Source organism: Ambystoma mexicanum, chromosome 9 (genome assembly GCF_040938575.1).
Source record: "Ambystoma mexicanum isolate Mex_15411 chromosome 9, UKY_AmexF1_1, whole genome shotgun sequence".
Lineage (NCBI taxonomy): Eukaryota > Metazoa > Chordata > Amphibia > Caudata > Ambystomatidae > Ambystoma > Ambystoma mexicanum.
In genome coordinates this window covers 480030238-480052535 of record NC_090931.1, presented here as the reverse complement: position 1 = coordinate 480052535, position 22298 = coordinate 480030238, and the positions used below count along the sequence as shown (strand labels likewise).

Sequence of the window (22298 nt, the reverse complement as noted above, 5' to 3'; positions counted from 1 at the left end):
TGCTGGCACGCCCATTCCAACATTATACACCATGCAAATTTCACACTGTTTTGCCCATTGCCTGTAATATGGACCAATTTTCTAATTTTCCCAAACAGTCCTTAACACACTCTCCATTGTTCTCGCATTCACGTGTTTCGGCCCGTGTGCCATGCTTACTACAATAGGGAGATATGCATCTCGTAACCCATTTCTTTGTGATCTCATTTGCCCATGCCCCGCTCTCCAATTGTCTTATGTTCACATCTGAATGCCAGGTTTTCCTTTCTTCTTCCGTTGCATCCTCTTGGATCCTTGCCACCTGTTCTCCCACATCCAACCCCCCCCTACTGCTTCACACATATATTGTCCTAGTTCATTGTTTGTACAATTTTCTGCAGCATATTTTGCAAGCATGCCTGCTAAATCGTTATCCTGGGATACATAGTCAAGTACCTTGCGGTGGGCTGATCATTTTACACCGGCTACCCTTGTAGGTAACGTCAAAGCATTTAGGAGTTCACATATCAATGCTGCATGTTTTACCTTTGTACCTTGTGATGTCAAAAATCCCCTTTCAGCCCAAAGTCTCCCAAAGTTAGTCATCACTCCATGTGCATATGCTGAATCAGTATACACTGTTATGCATTTTCCCTCACCATGTTTTAATGTCTTTATCACAGCATGCAGTTCTGCTGCTTGTGCATATTTTTCTGGTCCCCTCCCCATGCCGACTATTGTTTCTTCTGTTACTGCATACCCTGCTACCATTTCTCCTGAATCCAATTTATAGCAATACCCATCACAGAATAACACACCAACCCCTTTCTCTAAAGGCCTGTCCTGTAAATCAGTTCTTCCCTTGGTGCTTTCTTCCGTTCTAATCACACAGTCATGCATCACTACATTCTCATTTGTTTGCACCGGTAGCAAAGAAGCTGGATTCAACACATTGCATTGTTCGATTTTAACATTTCTACTGAATAGGTGCATTTCATATTGTGTCAATCTGGCTGTTGTGAGGTGCTGAGCCTGGGTTCTGTTTAATAGCACACCCACAGCATGTGGTACTCTTACTGTTAGATCGTTCCCTCAAATTATTCCTGTGCTTTGCTTCAGAGCTAGGGCTGCCGCTGCTAATGCCCTCATGCATGGCCGGAATCCTCGGGCAACTGCATCCAATCCAGTCAAGAAGTAGGCACAAGGCCTTTGCCTCCCATCTTGTTCTTGGGTTAATACAGACACAGAACACCCATCTACCTCATCCACAAATAAATAAAACATTTTCCCTTAATCGGGTGTCCCCAGAGCTTGTGCGTTACACAAGGAACTTTTCAATGAATCATACCCCCTGTTCATCTCTTCCGTCCAGATCCTTTTCCCTTTTAGTGCCACTAACAATGGTTTTGCTATTACAGAAAACTCAGGTATCCAATGTCTACAATATGACAATACCTGTAACACTTTTTGTAGCTCTTTATGTGTTCTGGGACAGGGCATAGATTGCACTAGTGCTATGCGGTCGACTGACAGTGCCCTTCCTTCTTTTGACAAAACATATCCCAGTTAGTCAACCTTCTGTTGTACATACTGCACCTTTGCCAGGGACATTTTGTGATTATGTTTTGCCAAATGAAATAATACCAAGACAGTTGCTTCTCTGATCCTTCCTCCGACTCTGCACTGATCAATATATCATCCACATACTGGACCAAGGATGTCCCTGTTGGTAGCATGAGCTTGTCTAACTGAGATTTCAATGCTTGGCTAAAAATGGCCGGGCTTTCCGTGTAACCTTGCGGAGCAATCGTGAATCGATACTGCCGTTGCCCCAAAGTAAAACTGAACAAATATTTCGACTCTGGGGCAATGGGCAGACTAAAAAACACATTTTTCAAATCAATCACACTGAACCATTCAGCCATACTTGGTATTAAGGTCAAAACACTAGCAATACTACACACTACGGGGAACCGTGGTTCCACTATTTTATTCATTTCTCTCAAATCAATATTAAACCTGTAGGGCAGTGTCTCATCTCCTTTTTTATGGACGGGAAGCACCGGGGAGTTGCAAGGGCTATCATTGCATTCTTCTAACACCCCTATGTTCACCAAATCGCCACCAATCCCGATTAGAGCCTCCTCCCCCTCAACTGATATCTTATACTGTTTCACTCTGGGGAGTCTTGCATTCTCCTTCAGTGTTATTACAATTGGATTAATTAACAGAGTTCCCACATCATTACTACGTGACACCCATAAGTGTTCTGGTAAATCCTGTAATTCTACTGGTAGGGGTCTACTGAGTACCATTATAATGCGATTTTCTGGGTCATTTATGGTCATGCACACCCCGTTCAGGGAACAATAAATAGTTACATATAATGCCTTCAATGAGTCAATCCCCAGTCAATTCTCTGGACATGTGTCTGTTAACAGCCACCCGTTGTTCCATTTTACCCTTTCTCTTTCTGCTTCCATATTTTTACTTACTGGGGTTACTATGGGTTCCCCGCCAAACCCCACAGATGTCTTGCTTACTCCCGATATTGGCACTGAGGGGACAGTCTTGACGTCTACAGAAATGTTTACAGCTCCTGTATCCAAACATTTCACTGTGGGATGCTGTCCCCGTCGCACAGATACGTACGGACCCTTTTGGTTGACAGGCACAGACACTGCTCCCCAGTTCCACCTCGGCCCCCTCACATTAAATCACTAGTCGGGCCCTGGAATCTTCCTGTGTCATACCCAAACAAAACACAGTCTTCGCCTAGCATTGTTCAAATTGCATCATTTGTCTGGGCACTTGGTCAACTATGTTTGGACCTGGTGGCAAAAAATTTGCTCTAGGTCCAGGCATCATTCCCTGTTGCGGCATTGCCTGTATTGGCCCACCTTGTGGGACTCCCCTTCCTCAACCAGCGCTCTCAGGACACTGGGCTTTCCAATGTCCTGGCTTCTTGCAGAAAGCGCAAACATTCTTTTTGTTTACTTTTATTTACAAGTTAACAAGTTACAAAATAATACATTTCATCCCATGAAAAAGACAAGATAATAATATACAAATAATTTCAACAATACAACTATATACATTGCAAGATTTAATAAATCATAATACCCCGACTGAATCTGCCTCATCCCCTAATCACCCCTCTCTGCCACCCACCCCTACAAACACACTCAGTAAACTCACCAAGTTTAGTACAATAATAGAAACTTTCCCCAGATTTTCCCAAATAAACCCATCTTCCCCTCTCTCCTGTACAGCACCCTCTCCATTTATGCTAATGTGTTCATTTCAGCTGTCCATGTCTCAATATCCAAAGTCAAAGCAGATTTCTAATTGCGCAAAATTATCTTCTTACCAGTCATAGCTCCTCTGAACAACCACTTTTTCTGACATTGTGTAAGATCGTCCAATAATCTATCACTCTCCAATATCATCGTTTTGAAGTCCAGAGCAGGCAACCCCTCAATCACCTTATCACACACCTGACCAATCTCACTCCAAAATATTCTCACCAACCTGCAATCCCACAGCATGTGTTGAATCGTACCCGACTGGTGTACACATCTCCAACAATCTGAACTCCCCAACATCCCTCTCTTCCACATTTTTTCTGGTGTCAAATAAATCCGATTAAGGATCTTAATCTGCCTTGACCTCTCCGTAAATCCTAAAGAGCCCAATTTAACATTCATACACATTTGTTGCCATACAATTCCTACGAGATATCCAAACCAATTCTTCTACTCCATTCTTCTCTTAATGAGTCATTGGGCCTCATTCCGAGTACGGCGCTAACCAATGGCGCTATTAACGCCTTGGTTGACGCCGTACCCGGACCGGCAGCGCCTTGGTGGATGGCGGAATTACCGCCCCATTCCAAGGTTGGCGGGGCGGTAATTCCCCAATCCCCATTTACCCTTCCCCATTCCCATTCTTGCCCCATAGGGCATAATGGGAGTGGGGAAGGCGTTAATTACGCCACCGTAAATTACGGTGGCGTAATTAACATCAAGGTCCCTTAGCGCCATGGATTTTAACACCTGCTAAAAGCAGGTGTTAAAACCTCCATGGCGCAAAGGGAACTCGGAGTATGGCAGTAAGGGATTACCGCCACCGCTCTCGTTAGCGGTGGCCGCTATCCCTTACCGCCATACTCGGAATGAGGCCCATTATCTTTGTAATCCGACACAATCATATTATAAACCCGGCTGGCTAATCCTCCTTCCCCTCCTATTGCCTTCCTAGTAAACATGTCCAAATTAATTTTCCTCTCCAAGTCAACGTCCCCAATCGCATTTTTAAGCTTTCTGTAATCTGAAATTTTTAAGTTCTCAATGTAAAAGTGCTGCTGTAGTTCTCGCACTGTCATCCAAATGCCATTTTTAAACAGATCAGCTATCCAATGAACTCCTCCCAGAAACCAATCTGCCCAAAAAACTACATTGCCATCTATTTTAATAGATGGGTTCATCCAGACCGAGGCACCTGGTTCCTTAAGTGCGTCCACTCCCATTAAATCACACAAATTCTTCCACGAATTTCTCAAGCATGCAATCAATGGCTCTTTCCCACAGCTCCGTCTCGAGTTAGAGGTCAAAATCGCTCCTGGGGTCAGTGGTCCATTGAAGCTAGTCTCAGCCTCCACACACTCATCAAACCTATCCTCCATGAAAAGAACCAAAAAGTAAGACATATAAGCCAAGTGATAGGCTCTAAAATTAGGAACCACTAATCCACCTTTTATCACTGGTAACTGCAACTTCCACAACTTCAACCTCAGGGTTTTTTTATCCCACAAGAAATCCTGAAGTAGTCTGTCCAATTCCTTTCAGAACGCTGATAGTACTGTCAAAGGAAGTATACTCAGAACATAGTTAATCTACGGGGCTGAAACCATCTTCAAGGCATTCACCTTGCCCCAAAGTGATAAATTCAACAAACTCCATCTTTCCAGGTCATTTCTTACCATACAACATACAATTTTCATATTTTCAGGTATCATGTCTGTGATCTTAGGTGTCAGCCCAATTCCCAAATATAACAATCTATCAAGGCACCATCTAAATCCCAAATCCATTACAAACTTTCTATCACTAATATGTAGCCGGAGCACAAACGAAATTCAGCCATTATCTCCATAAGTGTCAAATACAAAGGGATACAGGGGACTCGACCCTCTCTCCCGAACTACAGAAGCCGAACAGATCGACCCTCCCACCGTGGTTGGCACGGGCGCCTGAAGTGAGAATACATAGGGAACCACGTGGCAGCCAATGGGGGGGGGAAGAAGGAGGTGTAATGACATAGGAAAGAAGGGGAAGACAAGGACTACCAACAGTCCCCCAGCATGCTAGGAAGTGTAGTCTATTCCATGTCAGCCCTATTTCCTGAAGACAGACCGCCTCCTTTTGAACCAAACTGTATTTCTGACAGTACCTCCTCTCTCAGGGCCCTTTCCAATTCTTGCTTTCTCCAGATGGCGCAAGTGAAATTGTCTCACCAAACGCGGGGCATGAACCGCACTAGCCGGTTCCCATGAACAATCCTCTGGCCCATAAGCCAACCATTGAATGAGGTACCACAATGTTTTCTGTCTTCGCCTTGAGTCCAGTATCTTCTTCACCTCGTATTCCATTTGCCCATCCTTGGTAATTGCTGGGGGTCTCTGCACTCGCGTCCCAGGAACTGCGGGTTTAAGCAAAGACACATGGAACACTGGATGTATTTTTAATGTTTGAGGCAATCTCAATTTAACAGCCACCTTGGATATTCTTTTCACAACTTCGTAGGGTCCAATAAACTTAGGGGCAAATTTACGAGGTCATCTCAAAGGCAAATTTTGAGTAGACAACCATACCCGTTCCCCCAATTTATACTGCAGAGTCTCTCTTCTTCTCTTGTCCGCATATTTTTTATACTGTTCCTTAGCCTGCTCTAAATTGGCTCGTGCCTACTGTCTGATGGTCAGAAGTAATTGTTTTCTATCTTGAAGCATGGGGATATGCTCCATATCAGGTAAATGTTCTGGTAACATATTTTGTGCTTCTCCATACAAACATTCATTTGGGGCCATACCCAAGTATGCGTGTTCTGTATTGTTATACGTGAATTCCACTAACCATAATGATTGCACCCAAGATTCTCGGCCATCATTAAGATAACAACGCAAATACTGCTCAAGCATCTGATTGACCCTCTCTGTTTGTCCATCCGTTTGTGGGTGATAACTGGTGGACAAGGCACAATCAATTCCTAACATCTGACAGAAAGCACGCCAAAATGTAGAAGTGAATTGGGAAACTATCTGATACAATGCTCTGAGTAAACCATGTAATCTTACCACATGTTGCAAAAATAATTCTGCTAATTTTCCCGCTCCTGGAATTCCTTCACAAGGCACAAAATGGGCTTGCTTAGACAAATAATCCACCACCACCCAAATAGTATCATACTGATCATCAGGAGGCAAATCGGTAATGAAATCCATAGAAATGTGGGTCCACACTTTCTCAGTAGTCGGTAAGGGCTGAAGCAACCCTGCTTTCTTATTATGGTCTGTTTTACTACGTACACAGGTTTCCCACTCTTGGATGTACTTGATAGAGTCCTTTTGTCAATCCTGGCCACCAGAAATACCTCTCCAACATACTTTGTGTTTTTTTACTTCCAGAATGACCTGTCAAAGGCGAATAATGACACCAATGTATTGCTTTCCTTTGTAAATCTAGTGTGGGTAAATACAGCTTTGCAGCATAATATGGAAGACCATTGCAAAAAGATTCTAATGGATTCTTCATTCCCCATTTCACCTTCTCCTGTCTTTTCATTTCTTGTTTGACCTGTCTCAATAAATGAGTCATTACAGCCCCTAAAATGTGTTCCGCTGGAATGATAGTCTTAACCTCTGTCACATTGCTTTCAAGATTTTGATTTTGCTGCCTAGATAAAGCATCAGCTTTTCCATTCTTTTTTCCAGGTCTAAAAGTTACCAAAAAATGAAACTCATTAAAGCATTGTGACCACCCTAGTTGCCTGGGACTCAGAGTATGGGCAGTTTTAAAATACTGCAGATTCTTATGATCAGTGACCACCACCACCCGATATCTGGCCCCCAGCAAATAGTGTCGCCACTCCAGAAAGGCTGCTCGAATTGCCAATACTCTTTGTCCGTAATGGAATGATTTAGTTCACAACTAGTAAGCTTACGAGAGTAGAAAGCCACGGGATGCCACACCCCTTCCTTGTCCTTTTGAGACAACACTGTCCCAACCGCCATATTAGACGCATCTGTTTCCACTTGGAAACGTTTCTCTGGATTTGGGTGTCTCAGTACTGGAGCTGATGTGAACGTTTTTGAAAAGCTTCTTCTGCCTCAGTATTCCAACAAAAGCTAGTGGCTTTCTTTAGTAATTTAGTGATAGGTGTCACAACTTGTAATAAATTTGAAATAAAGCGCCTAGAAAAATTAGCAAAACCCAAAAAAGATTGAATATCCTTGATGCATTCAGGTGCTAGCCACTCGGTAACTGCTTGAACCTTTTTCTTGTCCATCACAATCCCAGAGGGGGTCAAAATAAATCCTAGAAATTCCATTTGAGTGGTATGAAAAGCACATTTCTCCAGTTTTACATACAACTGATGGTCTTGCAGTTTTTTCAACACTGCCTTAACATGGTCTATATGTTGCTCTTCCGAGGATGAATAAATCAAAATGTCATCAATACTCAATACCTCCTGCATAAAATATTGAAAAGCGGCAGGTGCATTACACAGTCCAAAAGGCATAACAAGGTATTCAAACAAACCAAACTTAGTCCTAAAGGCTGCCTTCCACTCATCCCCCTCTTTTACTCGGATTAAATGATAGGCCCCTCTCAAATCCAGTTTGGTGTAAACCACTACTGATTTAACTTGGTCCAATAAAACTGAAATCAAAGGCAATGGATATCTGTTCTTTATCGTCACCTTATTTAATGCTCAATACATGTCCTAAGCGTTCCCTCTTTCTTTGGGACAAAAAATAAAGGAGACGAGACTGGTGAGGGTGAATGTCTAATGAACCCCTTACTCAACATGTCATCCAGATATTCCCGTAAATGCTGGTTTTCCGTCTCCGTCAAAGCATAGATCTGCTACACGGTAACTTTGCCCCAGGTTCCAATTCAATCACGCAATCATAGGATCTATGAGGAGGCAACCTGTCCGCCCCCCCTTTGTCAAAAACCTGAGACAAATCTTGATACTGACCAGGGATACCCACATTCACTGCTCCCACCTTTTGGGTTTCCGCCATCTGCTCTGCCAGAAATAATGCAGGACTCACTTCCTCCTCCATGTGACCCTCACACTCCAACCCTTCAAAGGCAACCTCTCGCGTGATCCAATCAATCCTGGGATTATGCTGGACTAACCAAGGCATGCCCAAAATGAGTCCAAACTGGGGTGCCACTATTAAGTCAAATACAATTTCCTCCACATGTCCAGACCCACACCTCATTTGAATTGGCTGTGTTTGTTGGCAAATGGGCCCAGAAATCAAAGGTGACCAGTCTACTGATTGCACCCCCTCCACCTGTGACTTTTCCCTCAATGGTAAACCTAATCTTTTTGCCAACCCAATATCGATGACATTACCTGTGGCTCCCGAATCTATCATAGCTGACACTATCTGTTTTGTACAGGCAAAAAGTAAGGTCACCAAAATGTACAAATTAGAGTTTCTTTTTCCTGCCATATTGGCTATCCCACCGGGGAACCCAGTCTCCTCTGGGCCTGACACCTGAGTTCCCCCTAAAGCCGGCCCAATCATTTTCCCACTTCCCCCTTGCGCCTGTCTCCTCCTGCTCCTCTCTTCGGAGTATTAGGGCAAGTTCTTTTTTTTAAACTTCTTTTTATTATTCAGCGTGGCAGCAAAACACAGGCGAACAGCATGAGGCGTTACAACATGAATACCGTATACATAATGTAGGTGCACAGAGGTTATTTCACATAATATCACAATCAATGGGTACAATCACAGCATGGATTGGGGAACAGAAGCCTGCGACAGGGGCGAGGACCCGGGCAGGCGGGGGGAAGAGGGCGGGGGGAGGTATCCGGTGTCGCGATTGGATCGGACATGTAAGAGCGGAACTTAAGCCATACATTTCTGGGTCTGGAGTGGGCAGGTTGTATATGGGACCAGGCTTCCTCAGTGTCTGAGGCCCAAGTAACAGCCCTCAGCCATTGAGCGTGAGTGGGAGGCGAGGGGCGAAGCCAACAAAGCAGGATGGAGCGCACCGCCAGCAGGAGGCAAAGGCCGGCTAATTATTTGGAATCACGGGAAAGGCCGGGGAGATCATGAAAGAGACATACCAACGGGGAAGGAACAAAGGGATGGTCGAGAACCGCAGACATTGTCGAGCAAACTGCCTCCCAGAACTGTGAGAGGCGAGGGCAGGACCAAATCATGTGGATGTAGTCAGCGTCGTCTCGATGGCATCTAGGGCAGCTGGAAGGGTGATCCCTGGACATGCGATGTAGTCTGATCGGGGTGTAGTGAAACCTATGTAGTACTTTGAATTGAATGAGTTTAAGACGGGAGTTAAAGGACACTCGATGTGTACACTCGCATAGATGTGCCCAGCGCTCGTCCGACATTTCAACACCCAGGTCTACCCCCCAGACACACTTCAGTTTAGTGAAATCTGGGACAGATCTGGATTGCAACATCGTGTATAACCTAGAGATTTTACCTCTTGTGGGCCCAGGGGAGGTGAGCTCTTCAATAGCCGGGTCGTCCGGGGGCAGCGCAGGGAACGTTTGGTAATGACGTTTGAGGGTCCTGCGGAGGGATGCGTATTGAAGCCATGCACCCTGGTCACTCCTCAGGGGCAACGGGAGATCGGGCCATTCAACAAATATACCCTGGTCAAACACATCACGCAACAGCTCGTAGCCTGCGTCCGCCCAGCGGCGAACCGTGCCCGGTGGGACCTGCAGGACCCCCGGGAGGAAATTCCAGAGAGGGAGGTTACTGTGAAAGGCGTAAGTAGTTTTGACTAGTTTCCACATCTTCGCTAGAGCAATGGAAGTGCAGGCGACCGGGCTCTGTGAGTCCAATACTAAGGGGGCGGGTTGTATCACCAAGGAGCGGATATCCCGGTCGCAAACCGCAAGCTTCTCGAGTAGAACATGTGGGGGAGGGTCAATTGTATTAAACCAGTGAGAAGTATATTGGATTTGGGATACCAACCAGTATTTGAGAAAGTTAGGGGCACCGAAGCCCCCGTTAGAGATGGGAGTGGATAGGGTGTCAATTTTAAGGCGGACCGCACCCGAGTGCCAGAGAAAGGAGTTCACAGTGCGAGTCAAGTCCCGGAAGAAGTCCCCCCCCGGCCACAAGGGTATGTTAGTGAACCTGTAAATCAACTGAGGTAACACCACCATCTTCAATAGCCCTATCCTGCCTGCCAGGGAGATCGGGAGCTTGTCCCAGGCCCGGATCTTAGCCGTCAGGTGTGTGAGGTACTTCTGATAGTTTTCCTGGAAGGTCAGCGCCTGTTGGCGCGTCACCACTATACCCAAGTAGGTAAATGTGGACTGAGCCCATGTGAAGCCCAAGGTATCAGGAGGAGGGGGAGTGCATTCTGTGAGTGGAAAGAGAATGGATTTCAAGCAATTCACTTTGAGGCCAGAGACTAGACTGAACCGAATGATGTCCTCCAATATTGGGGGTGAGTTGATGGAGGGGGAGCGCACAAACAACAATGCATCATCTGCATATAGGGACACTGGGCCTCATTACACGGTAGGCGGTGGACCAAGGTGCTATTAGCACCTTGGTCCATGCCGGTAAAATACCGGCACCGCCTTGGCGGAAAGGGGATTTACCGCCCCATTCCAAGGTTGGAGGGGCGGTAAATCCCCTTTCCGCCATTGCCCTTCCCCATTCCCATTTCTGCCCCATAGGGCTCTATGGAAATGGGGAAGGCGCTAATTACGGCACCGCAATTTTGCGGTGCCGTAATTAGCTCCGAGGTCCCTTAGCGGGTTGGATATTAACGCCTGCAAGAAGCAGGCGTTAATTCCTCCAACCCGCAAAGGGACCTCGTAGTACGGCGGTAAGGGTTAACGGTCACCGTTGCCATTAACGGTGACCGTTAACCCTTACCGCCGTCCGTGTAATGAGGCCCACTATGTCCGACTGGCCCGCAGTACGGAGGCCTCTGTGAGCATGAAGTTGGCGGAGCATATCAGCGAAGGGCTCTATTGCTATAGCGAAGATCAAGGGAGAGAAGGGACACCCTTGTCTCGTCCCCCTGGCGATCTCAAAGAGGGGGGGAGCAGTGGTCGTCGGTGCGGACCCTGGCTACCGGGGAAGAGTAAAGCAATCTGACTCAGGAGAGAAAGGCGGGGCCGAATTTGCAACTATCGAGAACCCGCCATAGGTACCTCCAGGAGACCGAATCAAACGCCTTTTGCATGTCGAGGGTGACAGCCACTGCCTGCGTGTCGGGACTGATTCTGTTAATTATATTAAATAGGCGCCTCAGCCTCATAGAGGTGGAGTGCCCGGGAATGAAACCCGCCTGATCTGGATGGATGATAGATGGCAGGAGGGGAGCCAACCGGAGCGCCAGAGTCTTGGCATATACCTTGACGTCACAATTTATGAGTGAAAGCGGCTGGTATGAGCCACATTGCAGGGGGGATTTACCTGATTTAAGTAGTACTGTGATTGTGGCCTCCCGGAGTGAAGGGGGGAATACACCGGACTCCACAGACTCCTCCCAGAGAGCTAGCAAGTGAGGAAGCAGCTGTGACTTAAAATGCTTGTAAAATTCGACCGGAATACCGTCCGAACCGGGGGCACACCCCGAGGATAATGAGTCAATAGCGTCCAACAGCTCCCCCAGTGTAAGGGGGGAGTCGATGGAGGCCGCGGCTTCCGGGGACAGGGCTGAGAGAGGGAGGGCATTGAGAAAGGAGTCGATCTCCGCCACCGGCGCCTCATCTGAGTTAGAGTATAGGGTTTCGTAAAATGTGAAGAATTCCCTGTTGATGTCTTGCGAGGAGACAGCCATGGAGCCGTCAGGTCTCTCGACCCCGATTATGTGTGGGGACCCCGTCTCATGACGGATCAGACGTGCTAGAAATCGACCAGGGCGCTCCCCCTCCCCATATCTCCTCGCCATGCCAGGGCTATCCAAAAACCTTTGTTCGCGATCCGCGAGGGATCAAAACGTGTCCAATTCCAACACTATGTCAGCCAGGTTGCCCGGGGTGGAGTGAAGTGAGCATGTAGCCTCCAGGGTAGAGAGTCTGGATTCACTAGCAGCAAGATCCCTCCGGATTGACTTCAGGACCCCATTCTCTTTGGATAACGCAATCCCTCTGATATAAGCCTTAAATGACTCCCATAGAGTGGCCTGGGTCGCTACCGAGCCCGTATTAGTCTCGAAGAATTCCTCAATCGACCGCTCGAGCTCGGAGCAGAACTCCGGATCCGGTAAGGACAGGGGTTTCAGCCTCCAGTTACGTGTCCGGCCGGGATCGGGACCCCAACCGATGGTCACAGTGACTGGAGAGTGGTCAGACAGGGTTCTGGGGAGGATCATTAGCTGTATAACGCTCTTAACCAGTTCGTTGGAGATCACCCATCTGTCAATGCGGGAATAGGAGTCATGGACTGAGGAGTAAAAAGAGAACACGCGGGAGTCCGGATAGAAGAATCTCCACGCGTCTACCATGGCGAGACTGGGCAGGGATGATAGTGCAGCATAGGCTGCCCTAGAGAGTAGACGGGGCCTGGATCCAGATCTGTCCAGGGCCACATCGAAAATCGTGTTGAAGTCACCCCCCCCCAAGGATGGGAACCAGGGGGAAGCCTTCAAGGAGGGACATGACCTGTACATAAAAATCCGGGTCATCTAGGTTAGGGCCGTAAATGTTCATCAGGACCACCTCCCTGTGTTGAAGCGTAGAATGGAGCAGTACATATCTGCCTTGAGAGTCTATTTGTGAGGAAATAAGAGAAAACTTGAGGCTTTTGTGAATAAGGGTCATGACCCCACGGCTTTGGGTAGAGAAATCGGTAAAGAATCTATGGGGACCCCAGGTTTTGGCAAAACGCATACACTGCTCCGCGCGGGCATGTGTCTCTTGTAGAAACAAAATCTTGGACCCATGACGCTCGGTCTGCAGCTGGAGCTGTCTCATCTTCTTATAATTTCCCAACCCACGGACGTTCCAGCTCATGAAGGTCAGGTCACTCTTGGTCACAGATACAGTGGTGATCGAAAAAGACAAGTGTCAGTACCCTACGGCCCAGTTTCGCGGCCCTGCAGCACCAAGTCCTGAGCACCACCTCGCGGCTCGCCTTCGCTGCCAACGCCAACTTTTTAACAACAAAAACCCTGACATGACCCACCCCCACCCACATCCCCCCCCCAAACAGAGGGATGACAATCCCAACCCCCCTCAACCAAAACCAAACCAACGGCATCAGCGCCTGGGGGACTGAGGGCCGGACTAGCCGCCGTAGTCCGGGCTGCGGCAGATCCAATAAGACAAGGGGTGCCCATAGTGGACCTTAGCAAATAACTTGAACAGGGTTCTGGCACATGGTGATGTGGCACGCATTTGTAAAAAATGAACACAACAAGCAGATTCCGAAATAGAGGATCAAGTAACCCCGATGCAGGAAGGCGGCCTTGCCTGGCCCCTACGCGTTGGGACAGAAGGATAACTGCAAAACCGTGAACAGAGGGGAGGGGTCAACCAGGGAAATGTTCGTCGATGAACCTGGAGGCCTCCTCCGGGATCGTGAAAAAAAACACCTGGTTGGCGTGTTCTATGCAGAGTTTGGCAGGGTAGAGCATAGCATATTTGACTGAGTGGTCCCGCAGCCTGCGCTTCACAGCCTGAAAAGTCTTGCGTTCGCGTTGGACAGCCGTGGAGAAGTCCGGATAAAGATGAATCCTTGCACCATCCAGTAGTAGCTCCCCTTTTAGCCTAGCTGCCCTGAGGAGGGCATCCCGGTCACGGAAGTTCAGCACACGGGCTATGATGGGCCGAGGTGGAGCACCAGGTCTGGGCTTAGCTGTCAGGGCTCTGTGTGCCCGCTCAATGGCGAAGTGCGGGGAGAGCTTGGGAGAATCCAGGAGCGAGACCAATGTGCGCTCGACAAAGTCCTCCATCGGTTCATGCACTTCGTTCTCGGGAACCCCGATAATGTGGAGGTTGTTACGCCACGATCGAGATTCCAAGTCCTCGTTCTTCTTCTCTACCTCAAGGACTCGGTTGGAGAGAGCGGTGACCTCGGAGCGCAGGGCTCCCAGTGCATCCTCTGCGGAACCGACCCGTGTCTCGACTTCTGACACCCGGCTGTCAGTCCGCTCGATGTGGGCCTTAATGGAGGATATAGTACCGTTCATGTCATCCAGTTTTGAGTGGAGTGCGGTGAAGCCCTCGCGAATGAAGTCCATCATGTTTTGGGATTCCGGTACTGCGTCGGGTGGAGGTGCAGCTGGGGTCTGCTTAACGGTCTCCTCTGATGATCTCGACGCAGCCTTAGCAAACATGTTGATGGAGCTCTGTTTCCTCGCCCCTCCCTTGGTCATCCTGGCGATGTTGGAGGTCGAGTGGGGAGAAGGGGGGAGCCCAGGCCCTGTACCACTTGAGGCAAAGTGTGGCACGAGACAGGGAGTAATGCAGGGGGAGCCGTGGCTGTGAATCCGTGTAAATGTGATGTTGCGGCCACCAGCGCAGGCCACGAGGTCTCAGCCAGCCCAGAGAGGCGCAGGAAGAAACGAGAGGAGACCTCGGGGGTAGTAGATCCCAGGGTTGGGGGTGATGACGCCCAGCAAACAATGTGAGAGCCCGGATCCAGATATGGGTGATCGAGTGCGATGAATGATGGGGGGGCGCCTCCCAGCGCAATGCCCACACGGTAGACAAGCCGAAGTCTCGAGCACAGTGAAGGAAGATAGGGCAGGCAGCCGGTGAGCTGAGGATCCTGAGCGATGTAGTGACGGCAAGATCACCGCGGCCCCCTCCGACCACAGGAGACCCCCAAGGGAGGAGACACCCGCAGCCCGCGATGACCAGTGGAGCGGGGGGATGAGAGAGACTCCGGGGGGACAACAGGACAAATGCAGGCCGGGGAGTCACCAGGTCCGGGGCAACACCAACCGCTAATGGGCCCAGAGGCCGGGGGCGCTGTGGGGCCAGATTCCTCAGGACCAGTAGTGCTCCGACAACTAAAAGGTGAAAGCAAAGTAGCCCAACGAATGAAGTAAGGGGAGGCACAATCTGTCCAGTTAAAGCAGATTCCACACCAGGACCCGCTACTGCTCCCCTACACCCACCAGGTACTTTTAAAGCTGGACTACCTGGGTGTCCCGTAGCTGCCCAGCTGTGTCAGAGAAGATAGTTTGCCAGCTGTTTATCCAGACCGCTTGAAGTATTGTTTGTACCGCCACGTCTGGTGGGTCCACGATCCCACAAATACACAGCAGTCCAGGTAATCCGCAGCCCCGTGTATGGAGGGGGCGAGGCAATGCTGCTGCCCAGGAAAAGTCCACGTACCTGGTGGCCACAAGGATCCGGTGCACCGCGTATGTCTCCCGGGTGCCGGAGTCCCGCTGTCAGCAGGGGGGGTGGGGGCCCCGGCGAGGTCCAGCAGGCGAAGAAAGGGGCCCAGGCAGCTCCGATGCAGGGCGGGCGTCCCCCCGAGTGTGCCCCGGGTCGCGGCCGCTCGAGCCGGCAGCGCGCGGGCTCAGGACGCACCTCGGCCGCCTCCAATCGCACCACCAGACAAGGGGGAGGCGGACTGTCACCCGGCAGCGCGCACCCACCGAGGCGAGGGCACAACGCCGGCCCCCGGGCGAGCCCGTCCGCTCCGCCAGAGGATGAGTTTTGGCGCGGGAGCACCGCAGTCAGGTGGGGGGATGGTGCGGCGGCGTCCAGGAATCACGCTCCGGAGCTCCGATTTCTGACGGGATTCGATCCGCAGGGTCCCTGGGGTAGCTGCCCCAGAAACGCATAAGCCGGGATCGGCTATCAGGCGTTTAAGAGTGCCGATTCAGGATCTCGTGATCTGCCGGCTCCGGAGCTCGAGCCTCAGGCGGCCATCTTGTTCGGCGCTCAACAGCGCCCCCCATTAGGGCAAGTTCTAATATAATGTCCTGGTTGCCCACAATATAGGCACACATTTTTCGCCTTGCGTTGCTCTTTTTCTGCTGTAGACAAGGGTCCTCTCACTCCTCCAATCTGCATAGGTTCTGCTTCACCATTCTTACTTCCCTTACCTCAATCCAGTCTGGCAAATGGCACTAATTCTGGTCTTTTCTTATCTCCCTTATGCTCATTTATCCGATGATCTAATCTTAACACTAAATCAATCATGGCCGTACATGTATCAGGTTGAGGTTCTACCTGAGTGATGGCATCCTTTAATTCTTCTTTTAACCCTTGGTAAAATAACAACGTCTGTTTATTTTCAGGCCAGTCTGTTTCAATCACTAATCTATTAAATTGGGTTACATATGAAACTAAGTCACGAGTTCCTTGTCTTAATGCCAATAATTCTTTATCTAGAGCCAGTGAAACCTCCCTATGATCAAACAGCCTTCCAAATTCCCCTAAAAAACTGTCCCAATTATACAACAAGGGGTCATCCTTCTGCACTAGCGGCATTGCCCAAGCGGCCGCATCTCCAGTTAAATATGAAATAACAAAGGCTGTCCTAGCCTGTATGGTCTCAAAGGCTGTGGGCTTGCACAGAAAGTGTAAACGACACTGCGTCAGAAACGTCATATTTCTTAGGATCCCCTGTAAACCTTTCGGGTGCCGCCAGAGGCACACTACTAGGGGGTTGTACAATGACCGTAGGTGATGCGCTACCCATTGGGATCCCTGTTGATGTCCCAGGCCCCACCAGTGGGGTCCTTTGTGCTACCAAACCCGGCACCTGAGCCTTTAAAGTACTGGATTCTTGTCTAGCGTTTACTAACTCTACTTGAATCTCTTGTAAAGCCGTTAGCACTTCCGCTAGAGAGGGAGGATTCGCTTCCATTTGGCCTGGGTGGTTCAATTACCCCGAAATCGGGGGCAGATAATTCTGTCAAATACAAATGGATACAGGGGACTCTACCCCCTCTCCCGAACCACAGAAGCCGAATAGATCGACCCTCCCACCGTGGTTGGCACGGGCGCCTGAAGTGAGAATATACAGGGAACCACGTGGCAGCCAATGGGGGGAAGAAGGAGTTAGGGAAAGGGGGTGGAATGAAATAGGAAAGAAGGGGAAGACATAACATGCAAATACATAAGCATAACAACCATTACTCCTGTACCTGTATCCTTATCTCTGAAACCTGACCTAACCTCCTAATACCAAAGGAATGTACCTATTGCATGCCCATCTTAATGAGAGGTGTAATGTCATGATGCCTACCCCCGGAGATCCAGATCAAGTCCAGCAACCCCGGAAGCAGGCATCAAGTTATTCCAAGCAAGCCCAACAACCCCTGCTATGGGCTATTTGGGTGCAGTCCTGGTGTCTATGGTGCCAGGTTCATATGGAGAGTCAGTCCTGGTGCCATAGGTGCCAGGTTCATAGATTAAAACTTACCTGATGCAGACCATGCTGCAAACTTACCTGATGCAGACCATGCTGCAAGAGCTCCAAGCCAAAAGAGGCTTGGAAGGGACTACTTTACCTAGGGACTATTTTTTCACTCGGGTTGGGTCGGGGAGGAATACTTACCTGGGACTACTTTGGAGGCTATTTAAACCACGCCCGAACAGCAGCACACGCTTCGCGTTATTCTGCATCCATCAACGTAACGCTCACCGTGCCTGCAAGTCTGCATCCAGTCTTCTGCCACGCCCGCCTCGAGTCTGGAACTCCTAGAAAAAGGGAGAAAGAAGGAGAAAAGGTTAGAACAAGAGCAATACCTTTGATCCTTACCTGAATTCCTGATCCACCGCGCCTTCGAGCTGGAAGAAAGAAGTTATTTTATGCGCGTCACCTCGCCTGCTGCAGCGCCGCGCTGATCTCACCGGCCTTCGCAGCATCTTCACTATCCACCGCATCCTTCTGCATGTTCCCGCCGCACTCCGGCACCTAAGGGGAACACAAGAACAGCAAGGTGAGCCAAGGGAATAAACAGAGGCAATATTAGTTATCCCCCATAGACTTACCTGATTTTACCGCCGGGGTTACAATTCCTCTTCACAGGTCGGCGCAGCCTCCACTGCATCTTCGCCGTACCTCGGCCCCTAAGGGGAACAAAAGGACAGCAAGGTGAAACAAAGGGTCAAACAAGGGGAATCCTTCTCACCACAATAGACTTACTTAATTTTACCGCCGGAGGCATTATTCCCCGAGACTTCATAATTTCTCTCAGCACCTCAATAAGGGAGAAAGCAACAGGTTACAGATTATTTTATCGAACTGTGTTGCATAATACAAATCCTTACCTGAATGTTACCGGTTGCCACGAGGAACTCTTCGCTAGGGTCAAGCTGCAACCTGCAAGGAATCGGACAAGAGTGAAAGTCAGACATTTGAATTCTTACGAATTATATACTTACGGCGTCTCGCCGGAAATCTCAGAGTCAATATTGTTCTGGAACTCACCAATTCCTTCGAACCAGTGAAGCAACTGGTTATCTACGCGCCCCTGTGTTCAATGCAGGATGGAGAGCTCATCTTTCCAAACCATCAGGTGGGACTATAAGAGGGGACATTAAAGGTGATCAGTGGGGAGAACAGCGGGGGTGGGGCTTAACACTCAACTCCACGGGTGGTTAATTCCCTTTCTCCATTTGCAGAAGAATACTCCTACGGGCCAAGCAAACGAAGCTAGGTGGGCCAGTCCAGTCTGTCATCTCGGCACTACGCGTCACATTGGTGGAGACCGCAGCTGTCCAGTTCAGATCGCCGCCCCTGTGGGAGCCAGGTGAGCGTAACATGTAACTCCTAAGAACATAACATACCCATGGGTTTTATCCCACAAGACATCACATATGCACATATAACATTGTGTTAGATACTACTACAGAACATAGTACAACCAACATTGTGTGTTTTCCTTGGTTAGCATATGTTAGCATATGTATTTCTGACAATAAGTGCTGGTATAGATCGCCTCAGATCCCCAAGGACCAGGAGCATATCGTCAGCAAATAACCATAGTTTTTGCTGCAGTCCCCAGCTAGATAATCCCTTCATTCTACCCTCAACTCTGATGGCTGCAGCTAATGGTTCTAAGCGCAAACATTCTGAGCCAGACCGTCGGGCGTGAATATGTACTTACCTGGCCAGTGCCAGTGTTTTGGTTTCCCCAAGGTCTACCTCCGTTCTGCTGGTTCCCGCTAAACTGCTGCAGACCCTGATGTAACTGTTGCATAAATACCTTATTTCTAAGTTCCTTTTCTGCTTGCGCCTTTGTATGGATTTTTGTTTGTTCACTGTGCTCATAGTATCGCACCATCTCTAGTAGGTCTTTTGGGGATCTCGACTGCCTTGTACTTTCAGCGCTCCTTAGACTTTTCTGGATCGGCGCGTGTAATCCTTCCACGAAACTCCCTGCGAAATACCTCTGGCCTGTTTCGGACACCAGATCTAGTCCACTGTGCGCTTTGAATGATGCCTTGTATTTTAAAAAATAGGCTGCAACATCCTCATTATGGCCCTGTGTAACTACTGCTAACTTTTCTAAGTTCACATCTTGTGGCTTCAACACCTTTTCTAGGGCGTCCAATACCCGTAAACTGTGTCCCTTTAGGTGGATGGAGGGAGGCTCTTGGGGCTTCCTTTCTTCATTTTCCTTCTCTATGTCTACCCAGGTTACCCCCAAATCGTCCCTTTTTCTAAAGGGCAGCCATATCTCTTCGGGCACCAGTGATAACATAATGTTGTCCACATCTTCTACTGTGTATTGGCCTGGCCTGAATAGTTTTCTCAGTTCTTTGTAAAACCCAGCGGGATGTATCTGTGCGTAGGTTATACTTTTGGTTATTTGCATGAGTTCATACGGGTCAGGAGAACATATACGTAAATCCTTACTGGCTCGTTATTAGGATTATTACCTGGTGTGGGCTGACATTCCCGAAGCAGATAATTTCCTCCCTCTCCGGTTCCCTTTTCTATAGGATCTTTAGGTAGTATTTGTACGTATGTTGTCAAAACCTTTTTTAATTCCACCTTCCTTTTGTTTTACTGTGTCTTTCCATTCATGTCTACATCCAAACCTACCTCCGTTCGTAAGAAGTCTTCTGTCCCTACCAGATCATAGTTTTAATTTTGGCCTTCCGAATTAATCAAATCTTGGGTATCACTTACTAGAAACTGTAGACACGTTAGTTGTTCTGCCCAATTATGAGTCATTATTCCTTCTACTGCTTTGGCGGCTGACTCCCTGACGGCTTGCTCTTTCGCCTTTTCTGCCAAATCCTTACCTATTGTCCGCACTTCCTCCAGCCTCACTCGTCGTACGGCTTGTTTTCTTTTGTTGTCTTCCGCTTGTTGCTCCTGTCGTTGTTCCCCTTGACATATCTCTGTCATTATTACTTCCATATATTCCCATAACTGTCTAGTGGTCCGCACTACGTCCATCCCTCTACAGCATCTCGATAGCCTGCTGGGAGATCATCATGTATCGCACACTGCTTTCTGTTATAGTCATACTCGTCAGTCAAGGTCTTAGCTACTCGTTTGAACTACACAGGTCTTAATTTTTCCAATTTATCCTTAACATAATTTCCCATCTTATCTCCATCCCGCGGTATGTCCTCATATCGGGGTGCTGGTATGAATGGGTACATCCCTCCACTTTCCTTTATCAACATTCGTCTACCCGTCTGGTCACACTTGTCCTGAACTTTCCGGTTATCTAATTCCCTTGCCTTCTGTATCGGAAACCGCTTCTGCTGCTTCCTCTCATTTTTGTTGTGGGCATTTTTCTTTCTTATTGCTTCCACTCGCCATAGCCTTATAGCCTCAAATTGTGCCGGGCGGACCCGTCGTTTCGTTAGTCGTATTTCTACAGTTGCTATGCGTCCAAGTCAAATGTACCATGCTCCGACCATTTATGCTCTAATGACCCTTTTGTGTATTTAGTCCTATAGATTAGAGTTTAGTCCATGTTTGATCAACATTTTGAACGCTGGGGTTCCTTCGAGAGGGGCATAAGGTGGCTTTGTTATTCCCCACCCGTGAGATATTAAATTCCCGATTGTTTTTTTATCAGTGAGTAGTAATTAACAAAACAATACACACAAACAATACCTACTTGGACCGATCCCCACATAAACCTTTCATCTTTTACTTCCTTACTTATTTTATTATCTAAAAGAAATGATCTACAAAATAGACCTCAAAATGATCTGTATCAAATAATCGATACTCCTTTTCAACGGCCTTAACAACCGTGTTCCTAATTCACTCACCTCCTATGGGGTCTTCGCCCAAAATTCGTTGGAACCGAAGAGTGGCAGCCTGCTCTCCTATTGTCCGGCGGGACTGTCGGAGGAAGGGTAACGTGTGGTTCGCAGTCAATGGTGCGTCTTCATTTGTTGGGGCCCCAATACCATTACCCCTCCGGCCTCGCCCTGCAGGGCCTCACCCAGTGAAGGGCTGCCACCCCTTCAGGTCCCTTCGTGGTCGCCAGAAATGAGGGTACAGTTTCGCTTGCCCCACTCCAGTCAAGTGACCCCAAATCAAAGACTCAGACGGATGGTCAAGTCAGACAATGTATTCATTAATCTTTCGCGAAAGGGTTGGACTCTCGGCGTCCTCAAATGAGAACGGGAGAGTGAGCTCCCAAGCATTGAATTTGCACACTTTATATACCTTTCAGACACCATTGGTTTCAATAGCTGGCACGCACACAGGAAGCAATTTGCATAGGCATTTAGTAGTTTGTCCCGTAGTACACCCCAAGAGTTTTCTTGTAAACTCATTCCTGTAGTGAGCAGATAAGCCTGCAGCTGCATGAACACCAAGCTTCACCCACGCCCTAAGCAGTTCACTTTGGGGAATTCTCTTGTGTGGTGCACGATTCATGTGTATCTGCCGTGTCAAGCCTTCACCGCCCTCTACCCTTCGCCTCTTCTCAGAACACTTGATGCATGATTTACAAGAAACAGGTTTCCGCAACAACGCCTAACCGCACACCATCAACCCGATCCAGACCCCAACTACAAGGCCAAAGCATTGCTGACCATACTCCAGGGCCCATTGCAAAACCCAAGCAGTGCTGATCCTATTCCCAGCAAGGCCCTTAAATCTGAAATCTCCCATTAAAAAGGGG

The 22298-nt window shown here is 48.5% G+C and overlaps 1 long non-coding RNA gene across 1 annotated transcript in view; it reads right to left on the bottom strand.

The window, feature by feature from the left end:
- Window positions 1-3162: 3162 nt before the first annotated feature.
- LOC138488208 (uncharacterized) overlaps window positions 3163-22298 on the bottom strand; it is a 214374-nt gene continuing 195238 nt past the window's right edge. The window contains exon 3 of the long non-coding RNA XR_011274608.1: window positions 3163-5679. This is a non-coding gene — a long non-coding RNA (uncharacterized lncRNA). The remainder of the gene's footprint in view (window positions 5680-22298) is intronic.